This window comes from Chiroxiphia lanceolata, chromosome 10 (assembly GCF_009829145.1).
Source record: "Chiroxiphia lanceolata isolate bChiLan1 chromosome 10, bChiLan1.pri, whole genome shotgun sequence".
Taxonomy (NCBI): domain Eukaryota; kingdom Metazoa; phylum Chordata; class Aves; order Passeriformes; family Pipridae; genus Chiroxiphia; species Chiroxiphia lanceolata.
Genome location: NC_045646.1, coordinates 16,766,858 through 16,781,398, shown reverse-complemented (window position 1 = coordinate 16,781,398; position 14,541 = coordinate 16,766,858). Strand labels below are relative to the sequence as shown.

General features: G+C 41.7%; 2 long non-coding RNA genes across 2 annotated transcripts in view; one reads left to right on the top strand and one right to left on the bottom strand.

Moving 5' to 3' along the window:
* Positions 1-13,451, bottom strand: part of LOC116791616 — a 194,969-nt gene extending 181,518 nt beyond the window's left edge. Inside the window, exons 1-4 of the long non-coding RNA XR_004358793.1 lie at positions 13,269-13,451; positions 7,640-7,800; positions 6,815-6,931; positions 6,418-6,489 (exon numbers count right to left, since the gene is read on the bottom strand). This is a non-coding gene — a long non-coding RNA (uncharacterized LOC116791616). The remainder of the gene's footprint in view (positions 1-6,417; positions 6,490-6,814; positions 6,932-7,639; positions 7,801-13,268) is intronic.
* Positions 873-4,480, top strand: LOC116791619. The gene is made up of 3 exons (XR_004358796.1): positions 873-973; positions 2,358-2,469; positions 4,351-4,480. It is a non-coding gene; the product is annotated as an uncharacterized LOC116791619 (long non-coding RNA).
* Positions 13,452-14,541: the final 1,090 nt, after the last annotated feature.

Genomic DNA, 14,541 nt, shown 5'->3' with positions numbered 1-14,541 from the left:
CCTTTCATGGCAGGAACCCTACTGATTATCCAGTTCAGTCCATGGGCATGGCAGAAAACTTCAGCTGTGAAGTCTTACAGGCTAAGCAGGTTGAGCAAGCCGTGGTGGTCCACCAGAGCTGATGAAGGGAAAGCAGTGGGGGACAGGAAGGTCTGAGGAGTAGGATTGGCCCCTCTCACCTGATAAACTGAGCAACATCATCAAACTGTATGTGACTTCTGCTGGTGGAGCCTGTACTGAGTCTCTCTTTATATGTTTGCATAATTCTGTCACTAGGCACTCAGACGCTCTCAAGTGGGAGTGAGAGGAAGAGGTTACCTGATCAATCAGGTATTTCCTTCAGCTGCAGTTCTTTTTCCTACAGGAAACTCTGGCTTGTATAAACCACTCAAGAAGCAAACATCAAAGGACTCCTCTATCACTTAGTCAGGGTAATAGACTGTACTTGAACTCTACTCAGTGAAGTGAAACTTCTTAAACTGAGAGCTGAAGTTAAATTTGTTATTCCTGGCAAACTGCCCAAGAGGAAATGGATCCAGGGCAGAAGTTTGTTTGTTAGATAGCAGTGAGAGATTGACACTTTTATAATAAGCCACAAAAGCAGAAAGAATAAAAAGTAGTCGCTGAACTACTGATTATTCTCAGATCTGCTCTTAATGCTGCATCAGTAACAAGATTTCCTTTTAGTAATTGTCAAATAATGGAAATCAGAAACCATGAAACATCAGTAAGAAGGATTTTGAGCAAAGATTCTGCACATGAGTCTGATTCAAAAGGAGGATAAAACACATAATCAGCTGCAGCAGGTCCTTTGCATACAGTAGTTGTTACCTCACAAACAGTCTGGGATCCTTCACTAAAGACACAAGGTACTGAGTGCCAGTTCTGTCCCCACTTTCAGTCCATTGTATGCCCATACCCTGCCCACCAGTGTCAAAAACGTGGTGCAAGGAGCTCTCAGTTGTTTGATAAGGTAGGCTACAACATGACAGCCAGGGTCCCACTCCAGTGTGCCATCCTGCAGCTCTGCTTGCCCATGTGCCTAGAGATACATAAGCTCATGGATCCTCTACCATACTGTGGCACGCAGCCTCAGTCACATCAAGCTCTAGAAAGACAGGGCTTTGGTGAACAGGCAGGAAAAATGGTTTCACTGCACTGAAATTCTTTGCTATGTTTCCCATAACAACCAACTGCACCTGACAGACACACTTTAAGCAAAAACATCACACAAACTTTACCCGGTCATCTCCCAGGTGGAGCTCAATTAAGATATCATCTTCTAAATAAGAAATCTGAAGTTGCATTTTGACTTCAGGATAAATGACAGTTACCTCTTTATTATAGATTAACAGTAAAAATATTCCATGTGCCATTTTGGAATCTTCTTTACTGTCAGTAATTCTTAAGCTGCATTAATTCAAACTAATGAAACCCCTCAACAAGAGGAAAGCAGAGCATTTACCATAAATAGCATGAGACTTCATTCCTTCAGGCATTTTTTTAATATTTCTTTCCACTCCACTATGCCTGGAGCATAGTTTAAAGAGCTGATTAGTTATATAGATTTAAGAACAACTCCAAATATTAAGAAATGTTACTGAGCACATCTGGTAGTGACTCTTCCAAAGTTTATTGCACAGATTTTGCAATGTGGAGGAATTCTAAATATTGTTATACCCCATTCCTTAATATTTTGTTCCTTTGGTAAAACATTTTATTTGGAAAGGCTTTGTCTAAAGGTTAAACAATCCCCATGCAACCTATGAATGAAACAGAAAAGCATGCTTAGATGTCTGGTCCCACCTGCCAAAACTTCCCAGGCTGTGTGGACACTGGCAGCTCCCAGAGTACGTTTGCCTCCAAGTCCTGTCCTACCATGTGGACAAGGCAGACAAGGATCCAACCATCAGACCCTCCAGAGATGCAGGAGAGAGTTTTCAGCTGTTTGGAATGAATACTGACTATAGACATTCCTCATATTTCAAAAAATAGAAGGCAAAGCACATGGAAGCATTCTATGGATCAATCTGAGGCCATAAGCTGCCAAGGTGACCCACAGTGGCTCTGCCATATGCCACAAGAAGAAATAAAGCTTGAACATTGTCCAAGTACATTTCCTGTAGCTTCTGCCTGAGTCTTGGAGAGATTGTCTCTTGGGAAGAAAGATTCATCAATAAGCATTCATCCATAATTAAGCAAATAGCCTATTGGACAAATTTAATAGCGAATAGCTAATGAATGACTTTTATACCATAAGAAGACAAAAAGAGAAACAGGAAAGCATGAAATCATATTTTGGCTTTCTGTGCAAGAACCACAGAATAAATCATATGCTGTTGATACACTGCTTTCAGATTCTCACCCAATAGCTGTAATGATCAAATCTACAGCAACTCTGTGTGAAAACAGAGGAATGGGGCTGATGGAGAAGGTTCGGTTCTTCAAAGCCAAGACAGCTGCAAACAGGTAACATCTTTAGCTTTAAATTAACAGTTTTACCTAATTGGGCTGTCACTTTTCCAGCTGCAAATCACTAAGCACTTGCCTCCTAAGCTCAGGGAAAAAGCCTCCAGAGACCGTGAGTCAGTGAATGAAAACTGTTTTGGGTCCCATGGCAAAGAAAGTACTTTGCTCTCAAAAATAGATACATTTCTTGTGGGAAAAAACAGCCCAGCTCCTTCCTCTCCCATAGATAATAATGCAAAATGTCAGACACCTCCCAGGCTCCGTTCCCAGGAGATCAGGAGCATTGCAGTGATTACTTTGGTGGGTTTTTTCCTTAAAGGTTAATTCATATCTAATCAAAAATCATGACCTAACAGTTCACTGCCTATGAGAGCATGAGGTGTGGAACGTAAGGCTGCCACCGGTGTTGAACTGCTACAGCTGCAAAAAGCAAGGTTTGGGCACTCAGAAAACACAAAGCTGGAGTGGGAAGGCAAGGCTGGAAACAGGTAAAGATTGGATGCAGGGGAATGAGCAGGGCCTGTGTCCACTGCACAACAGTGAGAGGCTCCAAAGCAAGGGAAAGCACTTCCATGAGGGGAAACCCACCTGCCTGCTTGTGTTCACAGCAGAAAGCCCATGGGATTCATTTACTGTGTTGACAGTATGTCCTACAGGTTGGGGGCTGTACAGTGACAGTGACTGGTTGGCTGGATTTGGGCTGAAACAGTAGAGCAACGTGCAGTGAAACCCCTTTAACTCAAAGATCATATTTAGGGTAACAAGTATGCCATGTATATCTTTTTAATGCAAAGGCTTTCAAGCAGTGGGTTTGCTGACTGTAGCAAAAGAGCACTTGTGGCCCTTACACAGTAACAGCTGTGACAGTGCCACCAAGCCACATCTGTGCAGCTGGTCGTGTTCCCTGCTGCAGTGCAGGGCAGCACAGGATAGGCTGAGCCCTGCTGGAAAACTGCACTCAGAGGGGCTGACACCATCTCAGGGCATTGCTGAAACACCACAGTGCCACACCACAGCACTGCAACATCAGGAATCCCTGCTCATCCTCACCCTTCCAGTCCCCTCCACACTGCACCTTAACACCTGCATTAACTTCTGCTGACTTTGCAGGCAACAATCTCTAGGGCAGGGACAGAAGCACGGACAGACGTGAGGACACTCCCCAGAAGTGATTCTGGTCCATTATTCTCATTTCACTGGATAAATCCTACACCAAATACCCCAGAAAAAAACCCAAAAAAACCCCCAAAAAATAAATCCCAGACAGGCCGTTAAACTGAACCTCAGGCTGTGCAGCACCACAGCAGGCTTGGCAAAGCTCTTGCAGTCCCAGGGGAGCTAGGAAAAGGGGGAGGAAACATCCCAAGAGATGACTTTGCTTACTCACATCATTGGTCCAGACACACTTGTTTACATTTGATTGGCCTCATCTAAACTTTGCTGGAGGTTGACCATAATATTTACAAGCTAAAAGAACAATTATGTAGCTGAGAGCAGCTAAATGGAACAAAACAAAACCAGAGACACAGAAATCATGTCATTTGCTAAAGTCAAAAAAACAAATTGAGCCATCAGACCACACATCTGCCTCATGCTATATAAATTTACACCACGGTACAATTTGTGCTGCTTTACTGCAATATGGATGTTCTTCGAGTTTATAAACACTTATGGTGCTTATGTGCTCCATGTACTGATTTGTACCATAAAAATTTATATGGAAAGATATTTCCTATGCCTCATCTGTTTGTTTACAGAGTCCACCTTTAAAAGACCAATATTCTTCCCTCTGGGGCCTGTTTACAGTCTGCACCTGTGATGGTTTCTTCAGTTTGAACCTCATGGGCTGTATTTCTTACATAACTGTTTTCCCTCTTTCAGACACCATTAATCATCCCTCTGCCAAGATCTTCTTCCCACACCAGGCTTTACTGTACATTCCTTGCATTTCCATACCATGATGTCAGTCCAGCATGGAACAAAGATAAGAATGGCTCAAGATTTTCCTTCAAATGATCCCTTTTCTACAAAGCTATATATAAAATAAAACTTGCCATGGAATTTGGAAAGCACCAGGCTTGGGGATTTGTGGCTCTCTGTGGCTCTCTCATATTCCATATCCTTATTTCTTGAAAAACTAAGAGAACATGTGCAAAATTATTTTAGAAAAATGAGTGCAGGAGTACAGCAACCAAAGCAAGCACAACAGAACTTTCTAATCAATGGGAAAGCAACTAGGAAAGTATAAAAATTAAGCTGCAAATGTTTTGAAAATAGTTTGTCAACTATGCTTGGAAAATTATGACTTTTTTTTCACACTTTTCAATGTTTGGGAAAGTGGGATTGTTGCATATATTTAACACCTTTTTGCCACTGTAAATATTTTTTATGTTTTAGAATAGCATGAAGAAAAGAGTGCTGAAATGCTATTTCTATTCATTTGCATGTTTCAGAGATAGGATGGACTCCAAATTTTTAATTATGATTTTCATTTTATGAAAGAAAGAAAGCTAATAATCTGGCAAATTCTTGCCCTATTCCTGGGTAAACATTTACCCTACTATGGTTTTGTTTGACTCAAGTACTCAGAGTAGGTAGCTTCCAACTAAGCAAAGATCTCTGCCTTATTTTGTTGTAACACTAACACTGTAAAGAGTGAAGCCTCCACATAACATCAGAGCAAAGTGTCAGAGGAGCAGTGTTGTAACATGCCTGGCTGTCAAACATCAGCCTATAAAAATACCCAGGCAGCTCTGTTCTTCTCTTGGAGTGAGGAAGAGAGCTGTTCAGGCAGAACAATATTTGTTTTATTGACAGATTTTACTGTTATCTGTTACCCACCAGTAGGCTCCGTTTGCAGTTTTCATCATAGAGTAATTGCTTATTAGAGACATTAGCAAGTTGTTTATTTGAAAAGTAATGTGCTAATAAGGAACGATCATATTAGCAAGGTGTGCTCTTTACAACTTTATTTGTTTATCCTCAGGGACTGAACTTCTGAAATCCCGAACCTTTTGTTACATACTGAAAGATTTGAAAGTAAAATGTCTGAAATTTTTTTTGTCCAATAATAATTAGTGGGTTTATTGCTGTCATAAATACCAGGAGCTGCCTCTGACAGAAAGATGCTCATAGGATTGAAGGCTATTCTGCACACAACCATTTGCTTGCTAAGCAGCCTGGAAAAATTATGTTGCTGCTGTATTTGCATATTTTCTTATTATAAATGTTACCGTGGCTATAACATACCAACTTTAGCACTTTATTAAGCCCAAAGGAAAGGAAGAAACTAATTGTAGCATAGCTTCCAAAGCTCTGGGAAAGCACCTGTTTCCCTTTTCCTTTGAGCCTTAGGGGGTTTCTAACCTTGGGCTCACCAATAAACTCCCTTTATGACAACCTAGATGGGATCAGTCATATTTACACATCCCAAGATTTCTAACAAACTAAGAAGTGCTTACAGCACATTTTCACTCTTGCAAGAAAATGCTTTCACCATTTGGCACAGTTGAAAGTTTTTGTTATGCTGTTGCTGTTCATTGTTTTGCTGTGCTGGGGGTTATTTGTGCTGTACACAGTATCATTTTCAGGCAAAAATTAAGAAAACAGTCTTGCAATGAGTAGTGCCCACAAGCAGAGTGGAGTCTCAGTGATTCCAACCTGACTGCATACCAAAGCAACATCACATTATTATTTATATTCCAGTAGCACACAGACCCAAATTTGGGATCACAGCCTAACATGACTAGATGCAAAGTAAACATGCAGGTAAAGAACCTCCTGACCCAAGAAGCCCATATGTAAAATTATGACCGAAAAAATCAGAAAAAAAGCAAGCAAGCAAGCAAAAAAAAAAAAAGAAAGAACAGCAAGCAAACCACAGAGCAAGAGAAGAAAAAAAGGAAAGAATAACTTGCATGGGGACTGACCAAACACAACTCAGCTCACCTCTTGCCTGCTGGATCACCTCGGCACTAGCTGAGAGTAGGATGCAGTTTTGGATTAAGTAATTGGACAAGTCTGTGTAAAAATGGAAACAGAATAAGCTAGATTTTGTTATGCAGATATATAGATATTAAGCACTCTAAGTATCATAATGCATTTTCTTTCTCCCTGTTTCTATGTACATACAGGCCTGTATGTGTGCTTATGAATGGCTCGTGATAAAGTTAATTTAATCTTATTGCAGTGTAAGTGAAACACTGAAAAAGAAGGCAACAATGCAGGGAATCAGACATGTTGTATCAAAATCGCAAGAGTGTGGGCTGGAGTCCAAAGCCAGCAATCCTGGCATATTTTGGAAACTTTTAGATTTGAAATTGAGTGAGCACACCCAGATAACTACCTGAACCATCACTTCACTGACTTCAGATGAGGAAAGAGGGGCAGAAGTAGATGAATTCTCACAGCAAAACTAAAACTCTTCTCACATTAGTCTTCATAATGTAGAGGGAAACTGTAACTGCAAAGGAAAGAGAAATACATAAAAGGCATAATGCTTTGTTCTGAAGCCTCAGCCACTCTTCAGGAAGGAGACCTATCACTTTACATAATACTTTACAAATCAATGCTTGCTTCAAAACACGGGAGATCTTGCAGTCTGCAAGATCTCCAGTGCTGCCTTTGTGCCAGAAAAGTCTCTCTGAGTAAGGGTTGCTTTACTTCACAGCATGTGCAGAGTTCCTAGGGCTGAAAGCTCAGCTAAATATCTGTGCACTGGGTGCCCTTCCAGCCAAACCCCTGCTCTGCCTGGTACTCAGGCCCCCTCAGCTATGCTGGAGGATCCCAGTCTGTGCCAAAGGACTACCCTGCATCTGGAGCGTCAGGACAAAAGCCAGTTTTAGACAGCTGAGAGCATACAAGAACATGTGACGTAGTCCCATATTTTAAGAGATCATTTCAGCAACCCCTTAAAACAGGTCTGTGCTCATTAAGGTTCATCCTTTAAGTCTTCAGTGTAAATCGTGTGCCAGTGCACCCAGTTCCTGCATGTACTTCAGCAGTATGCCTGGCTCACAACACATGATCCAACAGAACTAAGAGCAGGACAGTCCCTTCTCCTTATCCTCATCTGCCCCGGATTCTGCAGGCTGCTCCGTTTCATCCAGCCAACGCACAAAGGGGGCAGCCTGTAGGCGACAGCTTTCCAAACTCTTCCTCAGATACTCACATCAGCTGGCAGAAATTCTTCAGAGATGGCAAGAGGGCTAGATATTTAAAAGTGGTGTTTATTTTTCTGGAACAGCCAGCTGCATGTTCTCTTCATCAAAAAGCTTTGTGATCTGCATACCCTTAAGCCAGTGTCCTGTGTCTCTTGTCCCTCTTGATCATCTTGAAAAAGAAAAAAAAGAGCACACTTGATGGTGTGCTCTTACAAGCACAGTCTTGTTGGTTAGCACATAGTGGGAGTACAAGATGGCTTTGAGAAGAGCTCTCTGTTCCAGCAGGTTTATATTTGAAGGTGACAGTAATGAATGGGATCAGCCTGTTTCTCACTAGCAAGAGCTGAGCCTCAGGCTGAAGACAGGCAATGCAGTGAGGCAGATTTGTGTCCACTTGTGCTCCAACACAAGCAGCTTTAAGGCCCTTCTCTCGGACTCACCCTCGCTCCAGCTCATTGTTAAGGGAACTTGCATGTGGGGTTTGGTTTGGTTTCCCATCTATAATCTACTGACTGTGACTCTGGTCACAGTCTGACTTAGGAGGAGAGCTGTACTGTGTTCCTGCACGAGTAACTACAAGTGAAAAAATATCAGTGACACTCTGCACTCCTGCCACCACCTCTTGCAACCGGGGTGTCAAGGCCCTGCTGCTTTTGCACAGCTGTGTCACACCTTCCCCTCTCACAGCAGAGCAGAGCACACCTTGCATTCACCCAGGAAAGCAGCTCCTCTGCTTCACCATCGTGCAGCTGTGGGATGGGAAGGACACGTCCCACCAGAGACACTGTCACTCTGACCAGGAAGTTCAAGGTGTGAAGGGAAATGGGAACACCATGTATCTGAACAACTGCAATGAGCCGTTGTGGCTCAAAATTGCCATTTTAATTTTTGCCCAGTAAAGTAAAACTTGCACAGAATACATTGCTGAAAATAACTCCTTTTTCCTCCACTCTTTCCAATTTCTTTTTTTCTTCCAGTTTTGCTAGGTTTTATTTTTAGACCAGTTTTAGTGTCCAGTAAGAACACTAGAGGAGCAAAGAAGATTTTTCTAGCTGTTCAACTGGACTGAGCAGCCCCCAACCTCTCAACTCTGGTTTTGCATTACTGCCCTGCCTTTCTCTTGGGGATCGACTCAGCAGCAGTGTTTGGGTTATGTGCTGGATATAGACTTAGGTCTCCTCCATTCTGCTGTTCCTGCAACTCTATTAAATTTCCACTGGGTATTTGAAAACAACATTATACATGTATATACACACAGACGTATAAAACAGAGTTCTTAAAAGAACTTGCATCCTGGGAGGAAGCCAGCAGTGATTTCTTTAAACTCAGAATGACTCCTGACTATGAAGGAGTTCATGTGTCTGAGAAGCAGCAGTGGAAACTTGTCTTTCAGTGTTTCTGCTTATCACTCATCAAGGTTCTGGAGTACATTCAGATCTCTGTAAGGGCCCTGAAGTAGCTTCACTGAAAAGCCTTGTTCCCATTAGCAAATCTGTGAAATTGTCTGAGAGACTGACATATGGGACTACAGAGAGAGGTATCACATTCATTGATCCTTGCTACCCAGCTTCCCAACTGCAGTGCTTAGCTCCCAGAAAGCCTGGATATTTTATCCACTCTCTCACTTGTCACAATGTAGAATGAGTCTGTGAAGCATTAATATTTTCAAGCAAACACATGAGCTCCCAGGACTAAGGAGGAATCTGGCCCAGATGAGACATGAGAGTTTGGGTGACAGTCTGATCTACCCAAGTGGTGAGAAGCTCAGGTAGCACACACACACTGCAAACCTGCAAATGTGCTGCTAATGTCCAAGGAAAAGAGGCTGTTGCCATAAATCCCCTTGTCTGTGAAAATATTCTGAAATGACAGCATCATCCTCTATATTTGGGAGATAAACTATCCAGTTTCTTTAGCCTCTCTCAAACTTTATCACGGACACAAAGAAAAAGGAAAGATAACAAAAAGAAATCTATCTGACAAGCCACTTATTTTTATCTGCCTGGACCTCTGGGACACAGTTCATGCAATATCTCTTCTGCACCATTCCCCTTCTTGGAGACATCACACTTAGGCAGTAAAATATCTAATTTAAGTCAGTGTCAAAAAATTGGCAACTCCTACATTTCTGAAAGAGTTGAATACGATGTTGGGCTAAGCCACAAATTGGCATCCAGATCAAGTTGGGTTTTTTCAAGCTTAGAATTGCTCAAAGGCAGCCCCTGGAGAGGGAGCACACTAACTTGGACTAATTAGCACTGAAAGAAATATATTCAAAATATACCTGAAGGAGGTGGTTGATAAACTCCCAGGACAGAAACGTCCTTTTGCTCTTTGCATTGAGAACAAAAGGGCAGGAACAGGCAACAAGGACATTTATATACAGTGGGTGATGGGACACAAAAGGAATTGGAAAGGTTGGATTTCCCTTTACTTGCTTCTGCCACTGCCTTTAACTGCCAAAGTTTCAGATGAGATGAATCCTTGTCCTGTTGTCCCAAACATCGGGGGCTCATGAGTAAGAACTCTGCATGTTGTGCTGGCAGCAGAGTGGTTTTCCATGCTGAAAACCAAAAGCTTCCCAGGGCAACCTCTGGTCACTACTTCTGCTTCCACCTGCCAGAAAATTACCAGTCCCTGCAGAAACTTCTGCAAACAAACCCTCTTGAACAGCAACAGCCACAAGTGAGTGAGTGTATTATAAACGGGAAAGAAGCACTGAAAGGTTCTTTTCTAACCAGAAAAAGGCTGCTGTCAAGTGATTTAATTTCCCTGCTAAATTGCATAGTAAAAAAGAAATTGCATGTAAAGACCACGTGGCTGGGAACGAAAAGCCTCTTGTTGAAAGCTTTCGTTTGCCCTTTATCACACTGTTTTGCTTCATATTCTATAAATAGCTCGTGTGCACTGTTTTTCCTTTTGGCCTCATAACTATGAACTGGTTCCTCACTGGCTTTGCAGAGCCTGAAGAAAATCTCTGGAGAATGTTCTAAGCATATCTGATAGAAGCTCACCAGTGGATTAATTTCGAAACAGGGCTCAGTTGGCACATTTTAAAATATATAATAATTAGAGCTGTTTGTAACAGAGTCATCTCCTTCTGCAGCAGAAATCAGGAATCAGAGTAGCTTGGTTTCTGCAATCTGATTTTAGTTACAGTTGGGCTGCAATTTATTTTTAGTAACAAACTGTTTCCCCGAGACAGACTCGGCTGCTCATTAGCATTGGGAGTGTTCTCTACAAAAAATATATTGTGAAATTTCCTTTTAGCTCTGATTAGACCCATCCATTAAAACACAGACTCCATTCTGCAAAGACAGAGAAGATGTGGCTATCCATCTTGTCATTGACAGATGATAAAGACACTGAAAATAAATTGTCCCTTTTCCCTAAATTTTTTGCTTAGTATCACCACACATTTTCCCAATAAAAAGGCAGAGAAACCTGTTAATCTGTATTATGAGATTAATGAAAAGAAGTATAATTGAAAAATTGTAAAATTTACTGTAAAAACAGTAAAATACCAGTTGCGTTGCATTTGTGATTTTATACCACTTAAGTACTTCATCAAAACATCAGCTGGGGAAATTCTCTGCAGTAACTCCTCTAGATGGGTTAATAGGCAGGTTGGAACCCAAATCATTGCCTTCACCAACTGATCTTTCCAGAGGGAGCTTAATCTGCTTTGCTTCCCATTTCACCACTGGTGTCAACCCACGCTCCTGCAGTAGCAGCCTGGTTTTACATATTAATCAGTACTTTCCAAGCCATTTTGTCTGTGACACCCATCCAGGTAACCTCCAGGCACTCAGACTTCTAATGCTCCAATTTCCAGCATCAGAAATGCCAGTTTCAGTCAGGCCAAGGGCCCCTCCAGCCTCCCGGCAGCAGGAGGAGAGCTTGTAACCAGCCAAGCCCATGGCATTTAATGGCTATGAACGCCTGCTCTCCAGATGTGCTTAGCTGGGCTTGTGAGCTCTTAAGAGTTACCCACAGCAAGCAGATCTACTTTAGCTCACTCCTATGGGTGATGAAAAATACCTCCCCTAGAGCACACTGCACATCACATGGGGATCCTGACACAGACCAACCTCTTCAAGCCACAGTCCTGCAAAGCAGCTCCTCACTGCACCCCAGTCCTGGGGTAAAAGGTAAACTTGCTTCTGCAAAATATTTGTTTTACTGAAGATGAGCCCTACTGGGTGCTCAAAGGAGCTAATTCCAAAACTGCCAAGTGTCAGAGTTCAGATGTGCCATTTGGCAGATTTGATGCTCTGTGGGTTTGAGGTTTTGTAATTCTTTAGCTACTTTAGCTACAATTAATGAGGCGTCATATTAGAAACTTGGTTTATTTAAATTATTTTCAAGGTAGACAAGCTATTGGAGTGGATTCCAATCTATGTCTATCTAAAGCTTCAAGCACTACAATGTCCTGACAGTTCAAGTGTTACAATGAAGTTGTAAAATTTAAAGAACATTACTCTTAACTTCTTTCAATTCCCAAAGTATTGAATACATTTCCATACAATTTTCCAGAAAAATTTTTCCCTAAGAACACTGCTTGTTTTGTTTATGTCAACCAGTATTTTCATACCTAACAACAAGAAATAAACCCCACTTGACTTTAAAAGCATGAACGCAATCTTCACTGTTAATTATCATGGCATTACAAAAATACCACTGACATGGGTATGAAAATTGCTCAGAGCAATTGGTAGAACCTTTTCACAAGCCATTGAATGCAACAACTCCTCCAATTCATACATATTTACACACAGAGCTTTCACATACATGGCTATGTTTGATTTTGGAAATTATGGCAACTGGAAAAACATTTCCTGATGTAAAGCCCTCATAGATTTCTCACTGAAATCACACTAGCTGATTCAAAAATTCTCAACCCCCTTCTTGTAACTAACTCCGACCTTTCGACCCTGAAAGGTTTCACAGCTAATTGCCTGAGCAAACGCGCTGGTTTGAGGGAGGGGTCTGAAAATTATGGATTTCAAAGAAAAACAGAGATCATTTTATACTGAACGTTAGTGTACACGTAGGCAGTGGCAACCTTCTGCTTTGGATTTCCCTTATTTCGGTTGCCTTCATCTTCAGTGCAGTGTTATTTCAGCAGGAATTTGGGTGCTTAGCTTTCCGGTGATGGTATCTGTGCAGCACCACAAACGGCCCCGCATTCTTGGCATATTTGGTGGCCTGCATCAGCCCCCTTTGGAACAAAAGCTCTTGTTTTGGACACATCACTGCAGACTGTTGCCTGATCCAAACTGTCTGCTTCCTCCTGAACTTCTAAACAGAAACGACAGATCAGTTTGTAGTTTTTAACAGATCTAGCCTCAGAAAACCTATCTGACATTGCCTAAATATGAGCTACATTTTGCATCCAGGTTTGGTTTTAATTTACAGCAATTCTCTGACAGCTTAATACCCTGAAGACAAAGAAAATTTAGACATAAACTCTAGCTATGGGAAGATTTTACTTGAAATAAAATCCAAATATGAGCAATGCATGCAAGTCTGAGTGTTATTTGAAGGACCGTTGGAAATGTTAATTAGGAATCCACACTCAAAACAACTGCCCGCAGTGATTTCACTTGCAGGACTGGGTATTCAGTATGGCCCTACCTGTGCACAGCCTCAGCAACTCCTGCAAAGGAACAGCATCTCTCTCTTCCATACACAAGCTGCAGTGCTGGCTGCAATGGGGTAGAGGAAAAGTCAGCTTCCATGTATTTCTTGTCGGAGGCAAACAGGGAACCGAAAGGTGAAAACCTTGAATGCAGTCCTGGCTACTTTCACTACATGCTAGGCAGACAGTTTTGGTATGAACAGAGAGTAACAATTCTATTTTGAGCAGTAAAGGAACAAATTTAATCCTCAAGTATCAAGGCAAAGTGTTCCTCCTCAGGAGATAAAAGATCTTTGAAGAAGAAATCAGATAGGGACATTGAAAGAACATCTGAAGTAGGAACAACCATCTCCATGTCCTTTCTGAGAGGTGTTTCACTAACTGGCTCTTTAACATCATCACAGATTTCATATTCACCCAAGCACTCTTTTCCAGTGCATTGCTATCCCTGACTTGGGGGTTTTTTCCCCTTTTTTTTAATGCTTTCTCTGAATCTTTGCTGCTGTAATTTAATTCTATTAATTCCTGTTCCTTCTACTGCAGGGATTTTACTCTCTGCAAACATTATACTTCTCTTCTTTGCAGCAGTCTTTTCTGTATTTGAAGACTTTTGTAATTTTCCCCCCTGTCTTTTATTCTCTACACAATCCAAATTGTTTCAGTCTGCCTTCTAGGTTTGTTTCCTAGTCATTTGATCATTCCCACTTTGGAACCTCTCCAATCAGTTCACATCATTCTCAAATCTACCAATCATCTTGGGATGTCCTCTAGGGACATTATTACCACATATGAAATCACGTTTTTCTAGCCAGGTTTTAAAATGACATCTATTAAGCTCAGGGTTGTGTCTTCGGTGCACAGTTAACTTGAGTTATTTGCACTTGAGTTAATACCTCCCCAGCCAGCTTCACATCAGAGTCCCAGAAAGGAATTGCAGGAAATCATCTCCTCCATATCCCACCTCTGAGGCACAATCAACTACCATATATCTACACACTTTTTGAAATACTCCAGCAGCAAAACCATCATGACCTCCCAGGGCAGCCTTCAGATGAGCCACTCTAAATCCCCAGTTACCCATTCATCCCAGGATATCTCAGGCAGTTGTGTGCCCACCTTACCACATAAAACCAGCCAATTTTCTTACAAGAATGTGATGTGGGACTGTGTTCTAGCTTTTCTTTGAAAAAAGAGTCCACTAAATGTACTACATGGGTAGCACCAGTGCATAGTGGCATCATGATAATTATTCATTGTATTTATAAGGAC